This window comes from Eschrichtius robustus, chromosome 3 (assembly GCF_028021215.1).
Source record: "Eschrichtius robustus isolate mEscRob2 chromosome 3, mEscRob2.pri, whole genome shotgun sequence".
Classification (NCBI taxonomy): Eukaryota; Metazoa; Chordata; class Mammalia; order Artiodactyla; family Eschrichtiidae; genus Eschrichtius; species Eschrichtius robustus.
In genome coordinates this window covers 106,928,506-106,939,259 of record NC_090826.1, presented here as the reverse complement: position 1 = coordinate 106,939,259, position 10,754 = coordinate 106,928,506, and the positions used below count along the sequence as shown (strand labels likewise).

At 38.1% G+C, this 10,754-nt stretch overlaps 1 pseudogene; it reads left to right on the top strand.

The window, feature by feature from the left end:
* The first annotated feature begins 9,598 nt into the window (after window positions 1-9,598).
* Window positions 9,599-10,470, top strand: LOC137760638 (ER membrane protein complex subunit 2 pseudogene; annotated as a pseudogene).
* Window positions 10,471-10,754: the final 284 nt, after the last annotated feature.

Genomic DNA, 10,754 nt, shown 5'->3' with positions numbered 1-10,754 from the left:
AGTCCTTTGATGCACAAAAATTTTTCATTTTGATAAAGTCCAATTTACCTATTTTTTTCCTTTGTTGCCTGTGCCTTTGATGTTATAGCCAAGAAATCATTGCCAAATCCAGTGTCATGAAGCTTTCCCCCTGTGTTTTGTTCTAAGAGTTTTATGGTTTTAGCTCTTACATTTAGGTCTTTGATCAATTTTGAGTTAATTTTTGGATATGGTGTTAAATAAGAGTTCAGCTTTATTCTAGTGCTGGTGGATATGCATTTCTCCCAGAACTCTTTGTTGAAAAGACTCTCCTTTCATCCACTGAATGGTCTTGGCACCCTTGTCAAAAATCATTTGACCATATATGCAAGAGTTTACTTCTGGCCTCTATTCTATTCCATTGGTCTATATGTCTGTCTTTATGCCAATACAACACTTTTTGATTACTGTCACTTTGTAGTAGGTTTTGAAATCAGGAAATGTGAGTTTTCCAACTTTGTTCTTCATTTTCAAAATTGTTTTGGATATTCAGGATCTCTTGAAATTCCATATGAATTTTAAGGTGGATTTTTCTATTTTTGTGAAAAAAGTTGGGATTTTGATAGGGAATGCATTGGATCTGCAGATCACTTGGGGCAGTATGGACATCTTAGCAATATTAAGTCTTCCAATCCATGAACATTGGCCAACTTTCCATTTATTTTTGTCTTCTTTAATTTCTTTCAGCAATGTTTTATAATTTCATTGTACAAGTCTTTCATCTCCTTGGTTAATTTCCAAGTATTTAATTCTTTTTGAGGCAAATGGAGTTGTTTTATTAATTTCTTTTTTAAGTAGTTCATTGTTAGGGTATAGAAACACAACTGATTTTTGTGTGTTGATTTTGTATCCCACTATTTTGCTGAATTCATTTATTTTTTCTAAATTTTTTTTGGTGTGGAATCTTTAGCGTTTCTTACATATGAGATCATGGCATCTGTGAACAGAGATAATTTACTGCTCCTTTTAAAATTTAGATGGCTTTTAGCTCCCTGCATTTTTATCCCAAGAACCCTCTGAGGGATTGTCTGCACTCTCCAAAGATGCAGCAAAGACCCTTCCTTAGAAAGACCCTGCCTTATACCATCCATTCTTGAGGACATTCTCTTGTGGTGAACTATCATGAGAATAGGATTGTCCTTGAAAATTCTCACTGTTTCACCTTCCCATTAGCAAGACATGTTCTTGTCTTGTACTACATGCCCCTCCTCTATGCTGCTATAATATCCAAAGGTTAGGACAGTTGCCACATTCTGATAAAAGTATCTGTTTTTGAGCACTTATTTCCTACCAATTTGAGGTTCTCAAGGAGAACTTGACTGACTCTGTGACTCCAGTGCCTAGCATGGAGTCAGGAAATTAAGTACTCAATAAATATTCATGAAACAATGTGTATAAAAACCTTTGTAAACTGCAAGTACAGAAGAAAATGATTATTACTATATTTCTTTACATGCAATGGCCCTTTTTCCTTAGCCCCTTCTGATCCTATGAAGAAGATCCATTAAGGTAAAATTCATTATACATCTTCAAGCATCTTTCATTCCTGCTAATCCAAAAGTTATTTGGTAGGCATCTACTGTAAGGACAGCCCCAAGGTTGAATTCTGAGGTATGCAGCAGAGCCTCATGATTACATCCTCCTCTCCCTGGAGGTGATGCTCCCCAGCAGTATAGATGAGCCCTGGGTCCATCCTGTGGACCTCCTTGGCCAGGTGCACAATTCACTGTGGGGTAAGCTACTCAGGCCACACTGCTCAGCTCGGGCTGCCCCTTAAGGAGTTGGATATTGTTGTAGGCATTTCTTATTTTCCCCTCAAACTTTCCTAAACTAGCCTGAATACTGTCCTTATTCTCATCCCCTTTGGCTACCAAGAGACTACCATCAGCTCATCCTTCAACATGCTTTTATAATTCTCTAAACATGTAGACACTCTTCCAGCTAGTTCCTCAGTTATATGTTCTCAGGGCATAGGCTAAGCATAATGTTTATTCAGCAAATACATACACCAAGGACTATGGCCTGGTCTTGACTGCAGTTCCTAATGACCGTTTAACACACACCGAGTTCATCACAGCTCAAAGAAACTGTCAAGCACACAAGATAAGACCAAGGCCTGACTGACTCAGCTGGCAAAAATACAATGAGCCACTTTTAGATGCAGTTTATTACTTACATAGACAGTGAAAAAAGAGTAGTCAAACGTACCAGCTCCCTGGGCCGTTGTCTTATATACCAAAAAGTACAACACCAAAACAAAAGGGGCTGATGACTGCAATGTGAGTTGTAGGACACCCACTGCTGAAGAGCCAATTCTAGACTGGAACTAATTGGTTTTCAGCTGTACCTTGAGAAAGCAGGCAGAAAGCATCATATCTCATCGAAACCTGGTAGGTGTTGATAACCTATCTCATGAGTCTCAGCTGTAGCTTGAGAAAAGCAGGCAGAAAGCATCATATCTCATCGAAACCTGGTAGGTGTTGATAACCTATCTCATGAGAGACTAGCAGGGGAAACAGGGAGACTAGTGGGATCTTCAAGGCAACTTCTCACAAGCCTCCCATCCTCTTGCATTCCAGAGGATAAAAATGCATTCTGCCAAAACTCAGATTAGCTGCAATTTAAGCCTGTGTGAACTATGTGAATACAAAGAAGGTTTCCAGGGCACCATGGCAGGGCTGTTCCTCTATAGGAAACTTGCAAAACTGGAAAAATGAAGGACAATAACCTAATTTTATAGATGAAGAAACTGAGACTTACAAAGATTAAGAAACTTGCTAGAGTTCCCACAGCTTGTTGGTGGCAGAGGTACCTTTATAAATCTGGGAACCTCAAGACTTCCAGGTTAGTGCTCTTTGCACTGTGCCACACAGCTTCATATTAGAATGTCAGAGTGGAATAAACAGTGATTTTCTCACTTTTAAGATGAAAAAATCAGAAGATTCCTGCCCAGGAAAAATATATTCTCATGGATTCCATGGGTCTATTTTTTATGCTCAGTCAGCTTTCAATCCCTAGCTGATGAAACTAGATGAAGGAACACATAAATAATAATTAACACTCATCACAATTACAATATATTTAGTAATTATCTATATAATGTTTGGCTGTTAGAAGACAATCTTTGTGTGTGTAGGACCTGTCTTGTTCCCCCCATGTCCTTACTATACAAGTCCCTGCCACATAGAATAGTCAATAAGTACTTGTTGAATGAATGAATAAAAGTCAGTATAAACTTTTATTTTATTAACAGCTAATTTTTACCAATATTCCTTAGTTCCAAGTGTATTCCTCACAAAATCCTTTACTGGGGCTGGATTGAAGAAATAAAACCATGGATTTGGAAAAGATATTATTGGATTTGTATACCAGATCTACCACTAACTAAATATGCAATAGTAGACAATTTCTTTAATCTCTTTGAGCCTCATTATCCCATTTTACAAAATAGAGAATATAACATTATGTATAGATCTTTTGGATGATTTTAAATATGTATATGTGTTTGTGTATGTATGGGTGTGTGTGTGTGTGTGTGTGTGTGGCTAGACAGACAGACAGACAAACAGACAAACTACTAGGTTCAGTGTCTGAGAAGTCACTCAATTAATATGAATTCCTTATTCTCCAATCCTTGGTGCACTGGCTGCAGACCTAGGGATCATTTACACCAAAATCACATGAGGAACTTGTTAATAATCTCTGGGCATAGGAATAGGGCACAGGACCCTTCTTTATTCCACAAATTTCCTAGGTAATTCTTATACCACCACTGAAGAAGCAAAGTAAATAGGTAGTTCAAAATCTGAAGAATTATCTCCTGGATGATCAGTGATTAGCTCAGCCCCTAAATTAGGTTTCTCAGGAATCTACAGTCTCAGAACAGGGAGCTTAGTGACTGGTGTGACATCAAGGAAAAATGCTTTGAAACATGGGAATGGGGAACAGAATAACTAGGACAGAGTTTCTCAATAAGAAGGAAGAAATGACAGGTGTTGAAACAATATCGGGGTGAAGGAGGGAAAGAGGCACATGTATTGTTTGAGAAAAGATATTCGAAAAAAGCCCACTATTTTCAAGACATAGACTATAAAAAGCAAAGCTCAATGATAACTCCTTGACAGGTAAGGCTGTGCATTAGGGAGATTCTATATTTTGTATTATCAGAGATCCTCAAGACTGTGGGAAAAATTAAACAAATTGTTTTAGGTCAGTAACTCTGGGAAATAAAGAAAATAATCCATCATGATATCTTCATATGGTTCAATTGTAGTTTGAATGTGGGAACAAAGCTGCATTTTACTTGTCCAAAATATCACACACTTAAGTCTGTTTAGAACTTAAGCCAGGCAAGCTATTTTGTGATGATTCAGGATAAAAGGACTGGCATTAAGAATGATGACATGGGAGATTGGTTCAAGAGGGTGGAGTAGAAGGATGTGCACTCACTCCCTCCTGTGAGAGCACCAGAATCACAACTAACTCCTGAACAATCATCGACAGGAAGACACTGGAACTCACCAAAAAAGATACTCACATCCAAAGACAAAGGAGAAGCCACAATGAGACAGTAGGAGGGGCAAAATCACAATAAAATCATATTCCACAACTGCCGGGTGGGTGACTCACAAACTGGAGAACACTTATATAACAGAAGTCCACCCACTGGAGTGAAGGTTCTGAGCCCTACATCAGGCTTTCCAACCTGGGGGTCCGTCAACAGGAGGAGGAATTCCTAGAGAATCAGACTTTGAAGGCTAGCGGGATTTGATTGCAGGACTTTGACAGGACTGGGGGAAACAGAGACTCCACTCTTGGAGGGAACACACAAAGTAGTGTGTGCATCGGGACCCAAAGGAAGGAGCAGTGACCTCATAGGAGACTGAACCAGACCTACCTGCTAGTGTTGGAGGGTCTCCTGCAGAGGCAGGGGTTGGCTGTGTCTCACCATGAGGACAAGGACACTGGCATCAGAAGTTCTGGGAAGTACTCCTTAGTGTGAGCCCTCCCAGAGTCCGCATTAGCCCCACCACAGAGCCGGGTAGGCTCCAGTATTGGGTTGCCTCAGGCCAAACAACCAACAGGGAGGGAACCCAGCCCCACCCATCAGCAGACAAGCAGATTAAAGTTTTACTGAGCTCTGCCCACCAGAGCAACACCCAGCTCTATCCACCACCAGTCCCTCCAATCAGGAAACTTGCACAAGCCTCTTAGATAGCCTCATCCACCAGAGGGCAGACAGCAGAAGCAAGAAGAACTACAGTCCTGCAGCCTGTGGACAAAAACCACATTCACAGAAAGATAAACAAGATGAAAAGGCAAAGGGCTATGTACCAGATGAAGGAACAAGATAAAACCCCAGAAAAACAACTAAATGAAGTGGAGATAGGCAACCTTCCAGAAAAAGAATTCAGAGTAATGATAGTGAAGATGATCCAGGACCTCAGGAAAAAAATGGAGGCAAAGATCAAGAATATGCAAGAAATGTTTAACAAAGACCTAGAAGAATTAAAGAACAAACACCTAGAAAAATTAAAGAACAAACAAACAGAGATGAACAATACAATAACTGAAATAAAAAATACACTAGAAGGAATCAATAGCAGAATAACTAAGGCAGAAGAATGGATAAGTGACCAGGAAGACAGAATGGTGGAATTCACTGCCACGGAACAAAATAAAGAAAAAAGAATGAAAAGAAATGAAGACAGCGTAAGAGACCTCTGGGACAACATTAAACACAACAACATTCACATTATAGGGGTCCCAGAAGGAGAAGAGAGAGAGAAAGGACCCGAGAAAATATTTGAAGAGATTACAGTCGAAAACTTCCCTAACATGGGAAGGGAGATAGCCACCCAAGTTCAGGAAGGACAGAGAGTCCCCAGCAGGATAAACCCAAGGAGAAACACACCAGGACACATAGTAATCAAATTGACAAAAATTGAAGACAAAGAAAATTATTGAAAGCAACAAGGAAAAAACAACAAATAGCATACAAGGGAACTTCCATAAGGTTAACAGCTGATTTCTCTGCAGAAACTCTACAAGCCAGAAGGGAGTGGCATGATGTATTTAAAGTGATGAAAGGGAAGAAACTACAACCAAGATTACTCTACCCAGCAAGGATCATATTCAGATTCGATGGAGAAATCAAAAGTTTTACAGACAAGCAAAAGCTAAGAGAATTCAGCACCACCAAACCAGCTCTACAACAAATGCTAAAGGAACTTCTCTAAGTGGGAACCACAAGAGAAGAAAAGGACCTATAAAAATAAACCCATAACAATTAAGAAAATGGTAATAGGAACGTACATATCGATAATTACCTTAAACGTGAATGGATTAAATGCTCCAACCAAAAGACACAGGCTCACTGAATGGATACAAAAACAAGACCCATATATATGCTATCTACAAGAGACCCACTTCAGATCTAGGGACACATACAGACTGAAAGTGAGGGGATGGAAAATGATATTCCATACAAATGGAAATCAAAAGAAAGCTGGAGTAGCAATACTTATATCAGATAAAATAGACTTTAAAATAAAGAATGTTACAAGAGACAAGGAAGGACACTACAGAATGATAAAGGGATCAATCCAAGACGAAGATATAACAATTGTAAACATATATGCACCCAACATAGGAGCACCTCAATACATATGGAAACTGCTAACAGCTATAAAAGAGGAAATCGACAGTAACACAATAATAGTGGGGGACTTTAACACCTCACTTACGCCAATGGACAGATCATCCAAACAGAAAATTAATAAGGAAACACAAGCTTTAAATGACACAGTAGACCAGCTAGATTTAATTGATATTTATAGGACATTCCATCCAAAAACAGCAGATTACACTTTCTTCTCAAGTGCACATGGAACATTCTCCAGGATAGATCACATCCTGGGTCACAGATCAAACCTCAGTAAATTTAAGAAAATTGAAATCATATCAAGCATCTTTTCTGACCACAGCGCTATGAGATTAGAAATCAATTACAGGGGAAAAAATCTAAAAAACATAAACACATGGAGGCTAAACAATACGTTACTAAATAACAAAGAGGTCACTGAAAAAATCGAACAGGAAATCAGAAATACCTAGAGACAAATTACAATGAAAACATGATGATCCAAAACCTATGGGATGCAGCAAAAGCAGTTCTAAGAGGGAAGTTTATAGCAATACAAGCCTACCTCAAGAAACAAGAAAAATCTCAAATAAACAACCTAAACTTACACCTAAAGGAACCAGAGAAAGAAGAACAAACTGACAAAATTCAACACCCATTTATGATAAAAACTCTCTAGAAAGTGGGCATAGAGGCAACCTACCTCAACATAATAAAGGCCATATATGACAAACCCACAGGAAACATCATTCTCAATGGTGAAAAACCAAAAGCATTTCCTCTAAGATCAGGAACAAGACAAGGATGTCCACTTTCACTACTATTATTCAACATAGTTTTGAAAGTCCTAGCCATGGCAATTAGAGAAGAAAAAAAAATAAAAGCAGTACAAATTGGAAAAGAAGAAGTAAAACTGTCACTATTTGCAGATGACATGATACTATACATAGAGAATCCTAAAGATGCCATCAGAAAACTACTAGAGCTAATCAATGAATCTGGTAAAGTTGCAGGATACAAAATTAATGCACAGAAATCTCTTGCATTCCTATACACTAATGATGAAAAATCTGAAAGAGAAATTAAGGAAACACTCCCATTTACCATTGCAACAAAAAGAATAAAAGACATAAAGACATGTATGCAGAAAACTATAAGACACTGATGAAAGAAATTAAAGATGATACCAACAGATGGAAAGATATACCATGTTCTTGGATTGGAAGAATCAATATTTTGAAAATGACTATACTACCCAAAGCAATCTACAGATTCAGTGCAATCCGTATCAAATTACCAATGGCATTTTTTACAGAACTAGAACAAAAAAAATCTTAAAATTTGTATGGAGACACAAAAGACCCCAAATAGCCAAAGCAGTCTTGAGAGAGAAAAACAGAGCTGGAGGAATCAGACTCCCTGACTTCAGACTATACTATAAAGCCACAGTAATCTAATCAATATGGTACTGGCACAAAAACAGAAATATAGATCAATGGAACAAGATAGAAAGCCCAGAGATAAACCCATGCACCTATGGTCAACTAATCTATGACAAAGGAGACAAGGATATACAATGGAGAAAGGACAGTCTCTTCAATAAGTGGTGCTGGGAAAACTGGACAGCTACATGTAAAAGAATGAAATTAGAACACTCCCTAACACCATAAACAAAAATAAACACAAAATGGATTAGAGACCTAAATTTAAGACTGGACACTGTAAAACTCTTAGAAGAAAACATAGGAAGAACACTCTTTGACATAAATCACAGCAAGGATCTTTTTTGATCCACCTCCTAGAGTAATGGAAATAAAAACAAAAATAAACAAATGGGACCTAATGATACTTAAAAGCTTTTGCACAGCAAAGGAAACTATAAACAAGATGAAAAGACAACCCTCAGAATGGGAGAAAATATTTGCAAATGAATCAACAGACAAAGGATTAATCTCCAAAATATATAAACAGCTCATGCAGCTCAATATTAAAAAAACAAAGAACCCAATCCAAAAATGGGCAGAAGACCTAAATAGACATTTCTCCAAAGACGCCATGCAGATGGTCAAGAAGCACATGAAAAGCTGCTCAACATCACTAATTATTAGACAAATGCAAATCAAAACTACCATGAGGTATCACCTCACACCAGTTAGAATGGGCAGCATCAGAATATCTACAAACAACAAATGCTGGAGAGGGTGTGGAGAAAAGGGAACCCTCTTGCACTGTTGGTGGGAATGTAAATTGATACAGCCACTATGGAGAACAGTATGGAGGTTCCTTAAAAAAATAAAAATAGAACTACCATATGACCCAGCAATCCCACTACCTGGCATATACCCAAAGAAAACCATAACTCAAAAAGACACATGAACCCCAATATTCATTGCAGCACTATTTACAATAGCCAGGTCATGGAAGCAACCTAAATGCCCATCGACAGATGAATGGATAAAGAAGATGTGGTACATATACACAATGGAATATTACTCAGCCATAAAAAGGAACAAAATTGGGTCATTTGTAGAGACGTGGATGGATCTAGAGACTGTCATACAGAGTGAAGTAAGTCAGAAAGAGAAAGAAAAATATCGTATATTAACGCATATATGTGGAAGCTAGAAAAATGGTACAGATGAACCGGTTTGCAGGGCAAAAGTAGAAACACAGATGTAGAGAACAAACCTATGGACACCAACGGGGGAAAGTGGCAGGGGGGGTGGCAGTGGTGGTGGTGTGATGAATTGGGAGATTGCGATTGACATGTATACACTAATATGTATAAAATGGATAACTAATAAGAACCTGCTGTATAAAAAAATAAAATTCAAAAAAAAAAAAAAGAATGAAGACATGAAAAACAAAATGATCACAAGATTATAATTTTAAAAATTCTCCAGGGAAAGTGCACAGCTGCCTCTAGATCCTGGAAAGATGCCAAGGTCTTATCTTTTAGAAGATTTGAGCTTTGGGAAGAAGATGTGAGATAAAATGAGAAAAAGGAAAGAACAAAGTTCCTGAAATAGTGGTCAAATGGTAGAAGTTTAAGAGTTAATTAGTGAATATGCTTCTATGGTTGGAGATGGTAGTTGGACAATATGTGAATAGGTAATGATTGTAGCCCTAGGCTATGGTCAGTATGCCTTGGCATTGTTTTGCCTTCAGGAGTTGAAGTTTCCTGGCAGTCACAGAGTCAAGTGAAATCTGACGCCATGGAAAGAAATAATGATGTTATATAGCTATGTGACCCAATTTTACAAGAAGATCCAGCTGATACTTCTATAAGAAAACATAAAATTGAAATTCAAAAAGCCCCTGGGGAAATGTGGAAGCTGTTCAGAATTAACATGAATGAGTATTTAGAAGAATCTGGGTTGGGGACCAAGAAGCATAGCATAAACTTGTAGAACTACACATCAATGAACACAATTATGCAAAGAAGCCTTTAGTTTAGAGAAGCTTATGGTGACAAATCCACACAACACACCCTGTCAGATCTAGGGATGCTGTCAGCCGGAAGCTGAAGTTAAATATAACCAAGGTAGACTTGAAAATCTTGACTTTTCAGCAAAATATGTTGACAGGCATTGAAACTGTTCAACAGAAATATAAGAGCTTTATTTGGGCTTAAGTGTATGCAAGTCATATTGCTTCTGATCCAAAAGCAAAAACAAGAATGGAAAAGAAGAACATGAAATATGTTCATTGGGAAGATAGTCAAATAACAGGTTGAAAATAAGAAGGAAATCAAATATTCTCTTTCACCAGTTGAAGACATGTCAGAAACATTGTGAATCACTGTCTAAGGTTAAGTCAAGCTCTTGCATGTTAGATTTCACAACTGCTCAGTTGAATTTATTGGCCTGTAACTTACTAAATGCATAAAGCTATTTATAGTAAATCTGTGCAAATAAGGCAGTTGTATGTGGGTGGAGGGGGGGAGGGAGAGGGAGAGGGAGAGAGAGAGAGAGAGATTGAACACCATGTTACCTGCATACCCCCAATCATGAATGCTCTCAAACTCCCTATGTTAGCAAGGAAGACATAACTTAATGGCTTAATTGGTACAAGTCTCAGGGTAATCACTGAT